We start from the raw sequence: 15,042 nt of genomic DNA, 5'->3' as shown, positions 1-15,042 counted from the left end.
AGATTATGTAATTGAGTGGAAATTATCTCTAACAAAAGAGTTTTGGACGAAAAAGTAATAGCATACTAAAATATGAAGGAGAAATTTGTAATTTTACTCAAGTATTTACAACATTTATTTCTTTCTCTATATGTAAGATAATATATTTAAATCTCCATTAGATATTCTGCCTCGTGATTCTCCATATACTGCGATCTATTCAATTGCTTGGAATTCCACTTGCAATAATGTCATTGATATCTTTCTATTTTACATTGAAAAAATAAAATAATAAATAAAGTAGATAGATATACTTTTTGTCCCATCTCAACTAAATTCACGCCCACTTGAATATTCTTCAAGACACATGTTTTTTAATTAAGAAATTAGAAAATACTTCTCCCACCTCACATGTAGTTGAACTGAACAAAATTCTTAAACAATTGGTATAGTATTTGTACCATCAATCTCGAAGTTAGAAGTTTCATTTCCGAACTCCACGTATTTAATTCAATTTAGATTAAGTTTCTTTTTGTGACATAATCAACCTCTCTAACGAATTTTTAAACTAAAAAATAAAGGAACTAAATTGATTCCTAATAAAAACTCTAAAGTTAAAATATTTCTCCATTCTTTTTATAACACCAAATTTTATTTAGATTTTTAGTCTTTTTATTATTAACATATAAAATTAAATTCTTAAAACTTGTCGTCATATACTACAAAATAAAATTAGAAAAAAGATGCGCATAGTATGATTTTTTAACAAATATATACAAAAACACAAAATAATTTCCTTCTTACTATAAAATATAATGATCGCGAATAACATAATTTAATAGCTAAAACATTACACTATCAATCTAAATATCGTTTATTTGAACTCCACTAATTTGATCAATATTTGCAACAAAAGATTTAAGATTGAAGCATGACGTTCCATCTTCACCAATAGCTTGTGTAGCCAAAGCTTTCCACTTTTTGGCATTTTCCACAATCTCTTTCCTTTGTTCATCATCTCTTGATTTCCCCATTACCAAATCCAAACATCTCCTAATTTCTTCCCTCTCCACAATTCCTTGTGAATTAGCCTTCACTCTCACTCCCATCTTCCACACATCTTCTACAAGCTTTGCATTAGTAGGTTGATCTATTTGTTGTGGAAAACCCACCATTGGCACCCCAAAACTCAAGCTTTCTAATGTTGAATTCCAACCACAATGTGTAATAAAACAACCCAATGAAGGATGTTTCAATACTTCAATTTGACAACACCATGACACAATCTTCCCTTGTCCTTCTAATAATAAACATTCTTTGATCCCTTGCTTTTGATCATCATCTTCTCCACCAATCATTACCCATAAAAATGTATACCCACTTTCCAACAAAGCATGCACAATTTCCTCCTTTTGTGTATTACTCAACACATACAAAGATCCAAAAGAAATATAAACCACAGATGAATTAGGCTTAGAGTTCAACCATTCAATATAATATTCATCATGAATAATATCATCATTAGCAAACAATGATGGCTCAAAATTAGGATTAATCAAGGGTCCAATTCCCAAGATTTTCAACCCATCAATTGCTTCCAAGGCTTGCATCTCAAGAACATCAAAAGTGTTGACTAGTACTACTTTTGGTTGACTTTTTTGGTCAAGGAGTAATACTTCAATTTGTTGTTTGAATAAAGGGAGAAGAAAAGCATGAGGGCTTGAAGGGGAAAGGAAAGATGGCATGTCATTGGTAGTAAGTAAGGGCAATCCTTGTAATTTTTGGTTAGGAATGGTATCACCATAGCCATGAAAGTAATAGTAATACAAAACTAAAAGTGTTGCTGGCTGAACAAAAAGAAGAGCTGATGGGATGTGAAGATTAGTGGCAACATCAGCAACCCAGTGAAGCAAAAGGGAATAAATTACAAAAGTAAAAGGGTTATGAGATTGGTTAGAAATGATGAGATTTGTTAGAGATTGAGAGCCATAGAGTTTGAGATCAGAGAAGAATTGAGTGGTGGTGCGAGTGGATTTGTTGTTGAGGTTTGTTTGTTGTTCGCCATCAAAGCCATCAGAGAAAGTAGTGAAAGATAATAAGGTGGTTTTGTTCTTCTTGTTGATCGTGATGCGGTGGCTACCAAGAACGGTGGTGGCGAAGGTGACATGATGGCCTAAGTTTGTGAGACGATGGGCTAATTCAAGGGAAGGGTTTATATGGCCATGAACAGGGAAACACACGATGAGGAAATGATGCTTTCTCATTTTGGTCAACTCTTATAACTCTGATCTTCAATCTTGATGGTTTATATAGTACATTCGCTTCATCTTGTTTCTTCCACTAGGTTAATTTTGTAGATATGATGTAGGTTGGGAAAAAACTCTCACAGAAATAAACAACTTTTTTCATAAAAGTTCCAAAAGCTTAGGATTGTTTGGGTTGTATCTATCTTTATGCAGTCTAGACAGTTGTCTAATAAAAATTTGTCATATGACAAATATGTATATATATGATTATTATTATTGTTATTATTATTTGTGTTGGTAAAGAAAAGGAGCTACGACTAATCAGTGCTCAATTAAATATATAGCAACATTTTTAAAGAATTGCAGTAGAAAAATATATATCTATTGATAATAGATTTCTATAAGTGATATAGTTTATGATTGATAAACTTTGAGACCTAAATCTAAATTTTGCTATATCTGCAAATTCTTCACATTGTACTGTATTTGTTAATACTTTCGGTCTGATTGTTATATTTGCAATTACCCCAAAAATACTATGAAACACAATTATTTATGTTGGAATTTTCAAAATACAAGAGAAAAAGATAATGGTCTAGTATAAAGAAATTTAATATGTGAAAAGTCATTAGAATCATATAGAATTCTTTTATGATCCCAATTACAATAGCACAACTCTAAGATTTTTGTACCACTAACATTTTTTTTTCTATAATCTCAAACTGTACTACAATTAATATGTTCAAGCTTAAACTGCTTTTAATTAGGATGATTTGAAACTAAAGTCATAAATTTTATAGTACTTGGAGCTCATCAATTTCTTGAACCTTTTCAATGTAAGAGAATAACTACTCTTTTAATATTTAAAAAAAAAATTTACAACGCATACAAAGTTGATAGAACAAAAAAATATTTAAAGTTCATCAATCCTACTCTTTTTTCTTTTTTCTTTTTAATTTTTTTTATTGTTTAACTAGAGTAAGTTGCACAAAAATAGATGCAACTCAAGAAACAACCAAGTATTGCTCATTAATAACGTTGTTTTTTTAAAAAAAAAAAAAAAAAATTAAGTAGGATATAGAGATTTGAACCTCTTGTATCAAAAAACGTGGTATATGTCAATTACACGGATGCTCACTTTAGCATTTTTAATTTAAGTTAGACTATACATATATTGTTTGCGAGAAAATAAGTTTTTTATATTGTTAATTTAAAGTAAAATTTGGTATTTAACATAAGTAGATTTTGTATTTTTAAAGACTAATACTATTGACTATACTACGCTGATTAAATATGTTTCAAAAAATATTAAAAAAAAAATGTCCACTTATACTCAGTTAGGAGGGGGAAAAAATCAAAATTGACTAGAATGGTAGTGTGCTTCACCTTGATCAAATTTCGATTGAAATTTTATTGCAATATTTACCAAAAGATACAACTTTCACTAAATTAGATAACTTATATTTATTGTAAATTTTTTTGAAAACTCACTAATTTCAATAAATATTAATTGGGTAAAAAATTAAATTTGATTATCGAAAGAATTAACGGTTGAATAACTCTGTTAAAAGTCATAAAAGTTAAGAAAAAATAGTTCTACCATAGTTTTTCTTTTAAATTCCATCCATTTTGCACCAAATTTATATCTTATAATTCATTTAATACACATGATTTTTTTTTAAAGGATTTTTGAAAAAAAATGTTCATGATAGCATTTTTTGAAAAAAATAGAATTATTTAAGATACAAATTTGATGAAATTGAAAGTTGAAATAAAAATAGACACATGGCCATTTTAATTTTTAGTTATAAACAAATAAATTGGACGCATATGAGCTTAGCTAGAATTTTAGGAAATTAAAATCCTAAATCAAAGATCACAATCTTATGGGACGAAAGAAACCCCACCTTGAGACAAAAATAAATGAGTAAATAGATAAAGTTGTCGGGCTCCTTTATTTTCTTAGTAGTAGTTGTCACCTAATTTTTTTTTACATATAATAACTCAATTCAAAATATCCACCGTCAAACAACTTGCAAAATGGGGCATAGTATTTGGAAGTGCCCATTCAACACTGATGTGGTGTTAACCAAAATAAATCCTACCAAATCAAAATGAGGATGGCAATGAAAGAGAAATAAAAAATCGGTGCATACGTTGCATTCAAGGTTTAAAATGTCGATCTCAAAAGACATATCAAAATCTTAATTTGAAATATCGAAAAAAATATCAATTTCGATGATTTTTTGAAAAAACTATAAAAATAAAAAATTCAAAAAATAAATTTAAATGAGTAAATAAAATATTTTATGATTTCTAAGCAAGTTAATATGTCTATTATTTATATTATAATTATATTAGTGATATTTTGATGATGATTTTTTGTGTATCGTGGGTTTTTCTACGATATAATGAAAATATTGATTCATCCATCATGTCGATGTCGAATCGATGAAATATGGAAATATCAATAGAAATATTGACATTCGACGGAAATTTTATACTACTGTTGCATCCATCTTTATATAATTAAACTATTTTGTAATGTGAAAAATCTTTTTTTATGAAGGAACTCTTATACAAGAGTATCTATGAGGGGAAACAGATCTTTCCAATTCATTGTGATAAAATTTCCACATATACATTCACACATAGAGATATGCATTAAATAACTAAGTTACCGGTATGCTTACAGATAAATTAACAAGAGAACGAGTAAACATACCAGTTGAAGACTCTCTTCACTTGAAATCTCACTCTCTCCACGAATGGCCTCCTTGCGCTCTCGCTAGAACAACAGGCTATCGTTCAGCAACACTCCGGTCATCTACCACGAACGACTTCACATGAACAGCAGGAAGATGGGGACGACATCATCACTTGGAGCCCTTAGTATTCTCGGAGTGAGAATCCAGAGGGTGGGCTCTGTTCGGATTTGGTAAAGGTGAGGAGGAAAAGAGATCGTATACAACAATCAAGCAAGTGGGAGACGACAATGACTATTGTATAGTCAAGATGCTTGATCGTTTAAGTGAGGTACACGATCGTGTAGGAAAAGCTAGGCGATCATCTATATGATCGTTTAGAAAAGCTCGGACGCTAAGCGATTGTTTAGTAAAATATAAGCGATCGTCTAGTAAATGCACACGGGGGTGTAAGAGGTCGTTTAGCAAATGTGAGCTATCGTATAGGCTTTGAATTACTAAGTGATCGAATGCAATACACACCGTGAGCTAATATGCGTGTTCTTTGCAAAATGAAAGCAATTTTCATTTTATTCTTCAGTTACGAAAACCGAATTGAACTTCCTACTAACGCAACGGAGAAAACACCGGGCAATTATCTCATAACTGTCCAATTAATAAAATAATAAATATAATCACATTATATTCATAACCTATAGTTTGATATCATATATTAACCATAGTGTTTTCTCCTCCACTTGATATAAATCATATTTATATCCAAATTCCTCCAAATTAATGTATCTCATACATTTAGTCAATCATATCATATATAATTAACTAGTTCAATTATATCATATATAATCAAACTTCCTCTTGTCAATTTGAACATTTCAAACTGACCCAAAAATAGATTCTCAACTTGTATCCAAGCTACCAAGGGGACCTTATGGACCTATGGCTCGAGGCTCCAACGGTACGTGAATAGCTGACTAAACTCTTTAGCCACGAGATCCATCATCCGTTAACTGTCAGGCATTCCACTAAAGACCGAAAATTGAACTCTTCTTACCACAGATATATTTCTGTGTCCATCGGATATAACCAATCATCAATACGATAACCCTTCACAGATGCTCGTAAGTACAGCTAGGCCAATTTACTGTTTTGCCCCTGTAGTTACATCTTACTCCTTAAGTACCACTGATCCCTCTAATGAACAATACAACATAGTCCTACTATGTGTAGACACCTCTCGAGCCATGAGAAGGAATGTGGCGCCACATCGTTCAAACCCCGGAATTAACCCTTAGCAATCTATCTACTTACCCCTGCTTCGGGGAAGGAGTGAATTCCATCTTTTGTAGCTGAGTTCCCAGCTCCTAAATCAAACGAATCCTCAAAGTGGTAAGTTTGAGTCGGAGACCTGGCCACTCGTACCCATGCAAATCAAAGGACCGCCCTCAATGGCAGGAGTTCCCAACTCACTCAGGATTGAGGTCGTGATACCTATAGTCATCCTAGTGAAGTGAAGTCTCTGTCATGAACGACGTTATATAACGAGACATTAACACTTCGTGGTCAGACCTTATACAAACTTTTTGTATAGGACACCCCTGCTCGCATGTCACCACACGAATGATCAGGATCAGACCATCTGTAGCAAGTCATAACACTTGTAACTATTCTACAAAGCAGGCCGCATCTGTAATGTTACTAGGATAAGGTTTTCCTCCTATATTCATATACTACAGACCATTTTGGTTATCACTTAAGACATGATCCTCTTGTATGTCACCACATACATGCTTAAGTTACATAATGATAATCAGGAAGTTTAGTTTATTGGTTTGTGGTAAAGCAAATAAAACATCCAATGTGCAAAGTCAAGAAGTGAAATAAATATCATATATTATACATCACAAGCATTCGTACAAACTGTTTACAAACTACAGGACACGAGACTTTAGGGCATCATCCCAACATTTGAAATATATTTTAAAGTTTTTTTTCTTCAAATGTATAATTAGAACAAACCTGATGAATGTAACATGTATTTAAGTATATCTGATAAGTCTTTAGACTTTAAATCTCGTACCTAATTTATTTTTGATTTATTCAACACTTGAAAAAAAGGTACTGAACGGAGTATAAACTTGAAACGAATCAGCTGAACTAGTTCAATTTGGTTTGGTCCTCAGTTTGCCCAAATTCCACTTAATTTAGATTAGGCTCTCTCTCTCTCACAAAATCGAAGAAGAAGACGATGTACAAGCAAATCAATTAGGGTTGAAAAGAATTGGGATGCACCCAACTTGCTTTAGATCTAAAATAAACCTGATCAGGTAGGGTCGGTTTTTGTTTATATAAGTATACATGGACAAAAAGTATTAAATTGAGTATTTCGTGTATCTGACTCCACATATACTATAAGTATATGAGAGTCATTTTTAGCAAATTTTTATTAAGACACAATTACTAATAATCGAAATACAATAGGTGATATGAGAAATATGAGTAAAATAAGAGTAATAACTAAAAAAGAACAGATGTCAATAATAATCAAGGATTTGATCATTATGAAAGGATTGAATCCGTGTGGAAGTGTGTGTGCTTTTAACATATGTTTCAATTACACAAAAAGAAGTTTACACATATTTTAAATTAGGTTGTTGGTTTTTTAACCCTTAATCTCAAATTAATTAATTAATTAATTAATGTTTTATTGATAACAAACTTAAATTTACTCAATAACAATTTTATTGTTTTGAATAGTCTATTGTGTAAAGCTTGGAAAAAAGATTTCAACACAATTTGAATCACTTAAATCAGAGCTCAAATGAAGAAAATATAATCGAAACAAACTTAGAGGAAAATTCCAAGTTGATGAAGTGACAAATTCTTTTCTTTTCTTTTCTTTTCTTTTTAATCATAGTGGACCGTTGCCACTCGGAGCAATGGAAGAGTGACACATGGTGAGCTTTCGTTTCTTGGATTGGTTTAAAAAAAAGAATTTAAAAAGAAAATAAATTTAATATTATTTTATGTTTGTGTCTAACAACTAGTTTTGGACACATGGTGAATATTTATTTTTTTGTTTGGTTTTTAAAAGATATTATTATTTTTTTTTTTTTGTTTGTGTATGATGACTAGGTGTGTTTAAAATCTCCACTAATGATTTTTCTTTTCGAAGATCCGATGACCCAAATTAAATGTGGTTTTCAACAAATTTTCCTCTATATTTAAACTCATATTCTTTCTAAATCATAACAATAATTTTTATTATTTTCAATCCTCCATAACTCATTAAGCCACTATTATTGCTCTCTCTCCAAGCTTCAATTTTCTTCTTTTCATCTTATTTTTTAGAGAGCTATTTTATGTTGTGAGGATTGATTCATTAAGTGCTACATTTGTAAATCCACTCTTTTAGAGAGTTTGTCCAGTGTGCTATTTATTTTTCAAAACTATTGTAAGAGTTGCTCTTGATCCCAAAAAAAGAGTCGTTGCAATTGTTTGATCCTCAGCTGTGGAAAAGATCGGGTTTGTTCTTGCACCTGAAAAAAGAATGTTGTATGGTTCGACTCTAAGCCATGGAAAGAATCAAGTTCAAAGTGATATACCCAGGAGGAGCCTAAGAAATGGATGTAGGCCAGTTGTGCCGAACCCCTATAAAATTTTCAGTGTCAATTTCTCTATTCCTCTCCTATTTAATTTTGTAATTAATTTTTTATTATATTTTATTGTGTGAAATTAATTGCAAATTTTGTTCTTGAAATTAATTGCTCATATTGGATTATTTTGATTGGTTGTTCTTGAATTTCTATATCCATTATCAATCTTGTTATTAAAATTAAATTGGATGCTTAAAAGTGTTAGTTTTAAAGTATTTGGCTATTTTGGGTTGAATTTATTCTTTAAATTACTTGTTAGCAAAAGGTTTGTTAATTTTTTTAATTGGACCCACATTAGAAAAAATTCTAATTAGTTTGATTAAACGCTATTCACCCCCCTCTAGGGTTGCCATACCGATCCTACATAAGCATGCTTTACTATTAAGAAATTCACCAAGAAATAAAATACCTTTGAAAACTTTCTTAAATATCTTCTCCAAATCCTCGTTGTGATCACGATTTCAGCAACTCTTATTCAGTCTCGAATAGGATACCACCACCAAGATCTTCTCTACTGTTCTCTAGTAACAAAAAGGTTTGTGGGAACCTTTCAGAAGAAAGGGAAGGAAAGAAATTATAGAGAAACATTTTCTTTGTGAATTTTGAGTGATAAGAGATTGTGAGAATTGAGAGAGAATTCTATGAGTTAATTTTTACAGAAGACCTCTGTTACTGTAGTGTGATTGACTGATATTATCATAAAACTGCAGTATGGTTGACTAATTTTATTATAGGTAAAACTTGAGCAACATGTCAAAAACATTGTTATTTAACATTGTTATACGTCTGGCAGCAGATTCGGTAGAATATGTTTCCTTATTTGTCTGTGTTAATTTGAAGATTTTCATAGCTACTTTTCTTATTTTTCAGCATAGAATATCTATTCTCTCCTAAAAGATATTCTTAAAGCTAGCCTTATTCGTGCTCTTTTAGAGTTAGCTGCCTTATTAGAAAAGTGTGTATTGATAGTTTTGAGCTTAGGGTTTATCTAAGCCTTAACCTCCATGTATTATTATTGAAAATCATTGTATTTTTTGTTGAGTTTTTTGTTCGACAACCATTGTAGAACTCGAGAGGTGTTTGATTTGATATTTCATTTAGGGGGAGTCTAAGTACATTGAAGATAATGAAAACTCATATTTAGAGGAGCCTAAATTTGATAAATGTGAGGAGATCTCACTCTTAGGGGGAGCCTAAGTATGTTGTATTGAAGGGATCTCATACAAAGCTCGGAGAAGCTTCTTTGTGGAAGTGAAGAGAGCTCGAACTTAGGGGGAGCCTAAATTTAAAACTAAAGAGATATGTACGTGAGTCACTGAAGAGGGACTCTATCAGATAAATACTTTCGTTGTAATTGCTAAATTCTTTATATAGTGAAGTTTCGTTATATCGGGCACACAGTCCTAGTGTCGTAGGTGAATTTGCACCGAATTGGGTTATCAGTCTCTGTGTTTTTATATTTCTGTTTGCTTTTGTGTTGCCTACTTATCATACATAATGTCAGTGACATCGTACTTGACATTATATCCTGTGTTAGATCCACCCTTTTTTTTCAATTGGTATTAGAACAAATTGATTGTTGTTCATTGAGTATTCAATGGCATAATCAAGGAAGGTGGATTAACTACTCGTCCCTCTGTGCTTGATGGAACTAACCACTCCTATTGGAAAGCCAGAATGACAACTTTCCTTAAGTCCATTGATAGTAAGACTGAAGGTTGTTGTCTCTTGATGGACACATCCCCAAGTTACTGACAAAGATGGCAAGATCTCTCTCAAGCCCAAGAAGGACTGGAGTGAAGTTGAGGATGAGGCTTCCCTTGGAAATTCTCGTGCTCTAAATGCTATTTACAATAAAGTTGACAAGAAATTTTTTCACCTTATCAATACTTTTGTTTTTGCTAAGGAAGCATGGGAGATCCTTGCCATGGCATATGAAGGCACCTTTAAAGTGAAGTTGTCTTGTCTGCAGATTCTAACTTCAAAGTTTGAATCTCTTAAAATGTTGGAAGATGAAAGTATTGTTGACTTCATTGCTTGCTTCCTGGATATTTCAAATGAATCCTTTGCTCTTGGTGGAAAAATGTCTAAAGAAAAACTTGTTCGAAAGATTCTACGTTCACTATAAAAAATATTTGACATGAAAGTTACAACTATCCAAGAGGCCCATGATATTACTACCATGAAGGTGGATGAGTTGTTTGGATCTTTGCGAACATTTGAATTGACCTTTGATAAAAAAAAAATGTGATAAGAAAGGTAAAGGTATAACTTTGCAATTTGTTTCTAGTGAAGATCAAACTCGAAATAAAGGCAAAGATATGGAAGAAAATCTTATTGATACTTTGTCCTTATTAAATAAACAATTAGGCAAAGTTATAGAACGCTTGGACATGAGGTTCGGAAACTTTCATACTTCACATGTTAAAGACAATAATAGTAATAACAACTCTATTATGCACAAAAGTTTTAAACCATATAGAAGAATAAGAGAAAGTGAATGTGATTTAAGCAATACTCATGGCAATAAAGATAGAAACTGTAGGAGTATATCAGAAAGCAGCGGAAGTAATAAGGATCAATAAGCATTCTAATTCATTAATTTTGGCAGTAACTAAAGTATGCTCATACAATAACAAAAGGGTTTCAAGGCATACCTTTGTAGAACTTCTTGAAATCTTGATTCTCAGCTGCAAACTTCTCCAAATCTCGCCATAGACCATCTCAAGATCTTCCCCACTATTCTCTTGGAGCTTTAGATTGAGTTGTGGACTCAAAATAAGTTTGAATGAAGGAAACTTGGAAAAAACTCACTACAACAACCCACTTGAAGAATAATTTATTCAATTCGAATTTTCAGCAAAAACTCTATAGATGCATACCTCAATTCCACTCCAATCATCTCTATATATTGCAGGCCTTTCATGCAAAGAAGATGGATGCATGAGATGTAGCTCATGCTTGGAATTATTGAAGTAAAACTTAAGTGGGTTTAGTGTGAGTTAGTTGAAGGTGTTATTGGAAAAACCATAATTTTATTTTGTGTTTTTCAATTTTTCCAAATGATTTCAAAAATAAAAAATATTATTAATTTTGCAAAATTAATTTTCTAATAAAATTAATAAATAATTATCTAAATAATTTAATTAATTCTAATTAATTTAATATCAAATATTAAATTAATTTTAAACAAATCCACCTTCATATATTTAAATCATATTTAAATATTAATTCTCCTATTCTTAAAATTAAACGTGTAATTATATCTCATATAATTACTAATTCCTTTAATTCTAATTTGAAAGTTTCAAATTAACTTATCACGCTACTCTAAAGCTAATCTATTTACGAGCTAGTAGGGAGACCTTGCAAACCTACAGATCATGGGCTCCAATGATTCGAGATTAATTGGCTCAACTCATTACACCGAATTAACCCTCATTCATTAACTAATGGGTTACTTCACTAAAGCCCATAGTTGAACTCCCATCACTGTAGATATATTATGTCCACTCGATATAACCATGATTAGTAAGTTAACCCTTCACAGGTTGTTTGTAATAACGGCTGGGTCAAATATCTGTTTTACCTCCGAGATTACCTCTTGTTCTTTAAGTCCCACTGATCGTTTAATGAACAATTGATATGTGATCCAATCAACAAACCGAGTCCCTCTCAGGCCAATGAAAGGGTGGGGCCCATTGTTCAAGACCCGAAGTCAACACTTAAGGGAACAACCTCTCTATAGAAGTGAATTCCTTCTTGCACCCTAGCCCCTATGTCCTCAGCGATCTACCGGTCTTACCCCTGAAATGGAGGTTTATTGAGCCGGCGCTGTTGAGCCAACCCTCACTTATGCAAATCTAAAGATAATCCCGAATAAAAAGGAGTTCATAGTTAACTCAGGATTAAGGTCAAGTTACCTAGGTCATCACTTTTAAATAGTCAGTCTTAAACAGTAAACAACGTTATAAAGTAAGAGTGACTGATTTCGTGGTCTGATCTTATAACAAACCCATTTGCATAGGACGCCCCCACTCCTCATGTCATAACATGTATGAATTAGGATCACATCATCTATAGCACTTTACAACTCTTTATAACAACTATAGAGTGGGCCGCATCCAATAGTGTTACCAGAATAAGACACCCAACCTTATTCATATTAGATCATTTTAACTATTTACTCAAACCTGATCCACTTTTATGTCCCCACATAAAATTCAGGTACTCATGTAATAGTCATGGGTCTTTTAGGTTTATTGGATTTCTAAAAGCAATACATATATTCAATAACAACTTATTGAATTTTCAGAATAATTTTTATTGTTTACAACCACGAGTTTTAAGACATAAAAACCAATAGAAACTTCAAGTGTAGAGGATGCGAAGGGTTTGGTCACTTCTAAGTTGATTGCCCAAATTATCTGAGACGACAAAATAAAAGATATTTAATGACTTTGTCAGCTGATAAGTCTAATTCAAGTAGTGAATCTGATGAGGAAATTTGTGCCTTGGCTGTTTTTGCTGCATCTAACAATACTGAAGAGCCTGGGACATCTAATAAAATTTTGAGTAACTCAAGGGTATCTGATCATGCTTCAATCTAGATTGATAATTTATAACTAGAAGAAGCCTATGAGAAGTAGGAGGAAGACTTACAAGTTTTGGAGTTGCAGAAGGAACGAATAGAAAAATTACTTTGTTATAGTCCAAAATTCACCATTGTTGACCTCTATGCCCAAGACAAGAAAAATGTCTCCAACTTAAGTAAATCATAACAAGAGGAAAAAATGGATTTGTCATTATTGTGGCAAAGAAGAACATATTCGACCCTATTGTTTTTGCTTGTATGGAAGAATCAGTCATTCATCATCTTGGAATTATTCAAGAAGAACATGGCTCGTTACAAGCTCTAACATATATGTACCTAGAAACAAAATGGAATGGAGGGTTAAGAAAGCGAGTCATCAGTTTGAGACAAGATGTCAAGTGGCTCTTACTTCCTTACGATTGTCTATCAAAGAAGATTAGTATTTTGGTAGTGGCTGCTCCATGCATATGGTAGGAGAGAAGAATTTTCTAACCAATCTAAAGTCATATGGTAATGAACATGTTATTATTGGACCGGTATGACAAACCTAGAGGGGGGAAAAATAGTGAATAGGGTTTAATTAACTTTTCTTAAAGTATACCCAATTTGATCTAATTAGATATTTTAAAATTAAATTGATAAAAACTCTAATTTATGCTAAATAACAAGAGTGATAAAAAAATTATGTAACAATATACTCAATCAATCTCAACCAACAAGATCATGCAATTAAAATTAAATGCAAAATAATTAGTAAAGAGTTAGAAAAGAAGACATTGTAACTTTTATAGTGGTTCAGTCAAACTTGACCTACATCTATTTTCCCAAGCGCCTCTTGGGATTTCGATTAAAATCTCCTTTGACTCATTACAAGAAATCTAACTTCTCCTGACGTCACAATTCGTCTAAAAAGTGTGGAAATGCGTCGGGAGAGCCTCTCTCGACGAATAAAGAGTCTTCGAGAGTTTGGTCGGGAGAAACTGTCAACTCCGTACTCTATTTTTCCTACAAAAGTAAGTAACAAGTGTGTTAAGTAAAATTATGAAAGAAGATAAAGAAAGTAGGAAGATGGAGGAAGAAAATTCTAAGTATTAGAAATACTTAGATGTGTGAGTTTAGATAATATAACAAGTGAAAATTTCGCTAAGTATGGAAGCAAAGTGTAGGCATGCGTTGATGAAGAAGTGTGGACGCATGAGGTCGTATGTGTAGCAATCAAGGCTTGTAGAGACTAAGTGTTGAAGGCAAGGATAAGCTATGTGTCGGTACCAAGGGTGAACGCATGAGTGAAATCTATGTTGCGTTGGTAAGCAGTCGAAGGCATGCGACGCAAGGGCATACGGTGAAGCGAGAGCATGCGTTGACGCGGTGCGAGGCATGCGTCAATGGATGCATGCAGTGAGGGAGGCATGCAACGTTGGACGTGACAGTGCTATGCGATGGTATGTCGTGATGGACGCGATGGACGCAGCCTATGCTTGGTACTATGCAGCCTATGCGTTGGTACTATGCAGCCTATGTGATTAGTGCTATGCAACCTATGCGTTGGCGTTATGCTGCCTATGCGTTGGTGTTATGCTACGGAGCGAGGAAGGCTTAATACATTGTTGATATGATAAGAGTTATACATGGGCTAGGACATGCGTTGGCTTAGAAGTATGTGAACAAATGAGGGACGCAAAAGCCTTTAAGTGAGCTATGCATTAGCTAGATTGGGCGATTCATTGAGAAGGAGGTATGCGGCCATGTGGTTGCAAGCGTTGGCTTGGGAGCTGACCCTTGCGTTGAACAAGTAGGCAACTGCTTGGGTTGAATAAGCAAGCAGCTTTAAGGGCTTGACAAGGATGATGAGCGCATGCGTTGGA

At 32.9% G+C, this 15,042-nt stretch overlaps 1 pseudogene across 1 annotated transcript; it reads right to left on the bottom strand.

Moving 5' to 3' along the window:
• Window positions 1-711: 711 nt before the first annotated feature.
• Window positions 712-2,526, bottom strand: LOC120067776 (mogroside I-E synthase pseudogene; annotated as a pseudogene). The gene has a single exon (XR_016525094.1). The product of XR_016525094.1 is annotated as a mogroside I-E synthase pseudogene (transcript).
• Between the last annotated feature and the right edge of the window lie 12,516 nt (window positions 2,527-15,042).

Source organism: Benincasa hispida, chromosome 12, assembly GCF_027475165.1.
Source record: "Benincasa hispida cultivar pf3 chromosome 12, pf3_genome.v1.1, whole genome shotgun sequence".
NCBI classification, from domain to species: Eukaryota; Viridiplantae; Streptophyta; class Magnoliopsida; order Cucurbitales; family Cucurbitaceae; genus Benincasa; species Benincasa hispida.
This window is presented reverse-complemented; position numbering and strand designations above follow the sequence as displayed.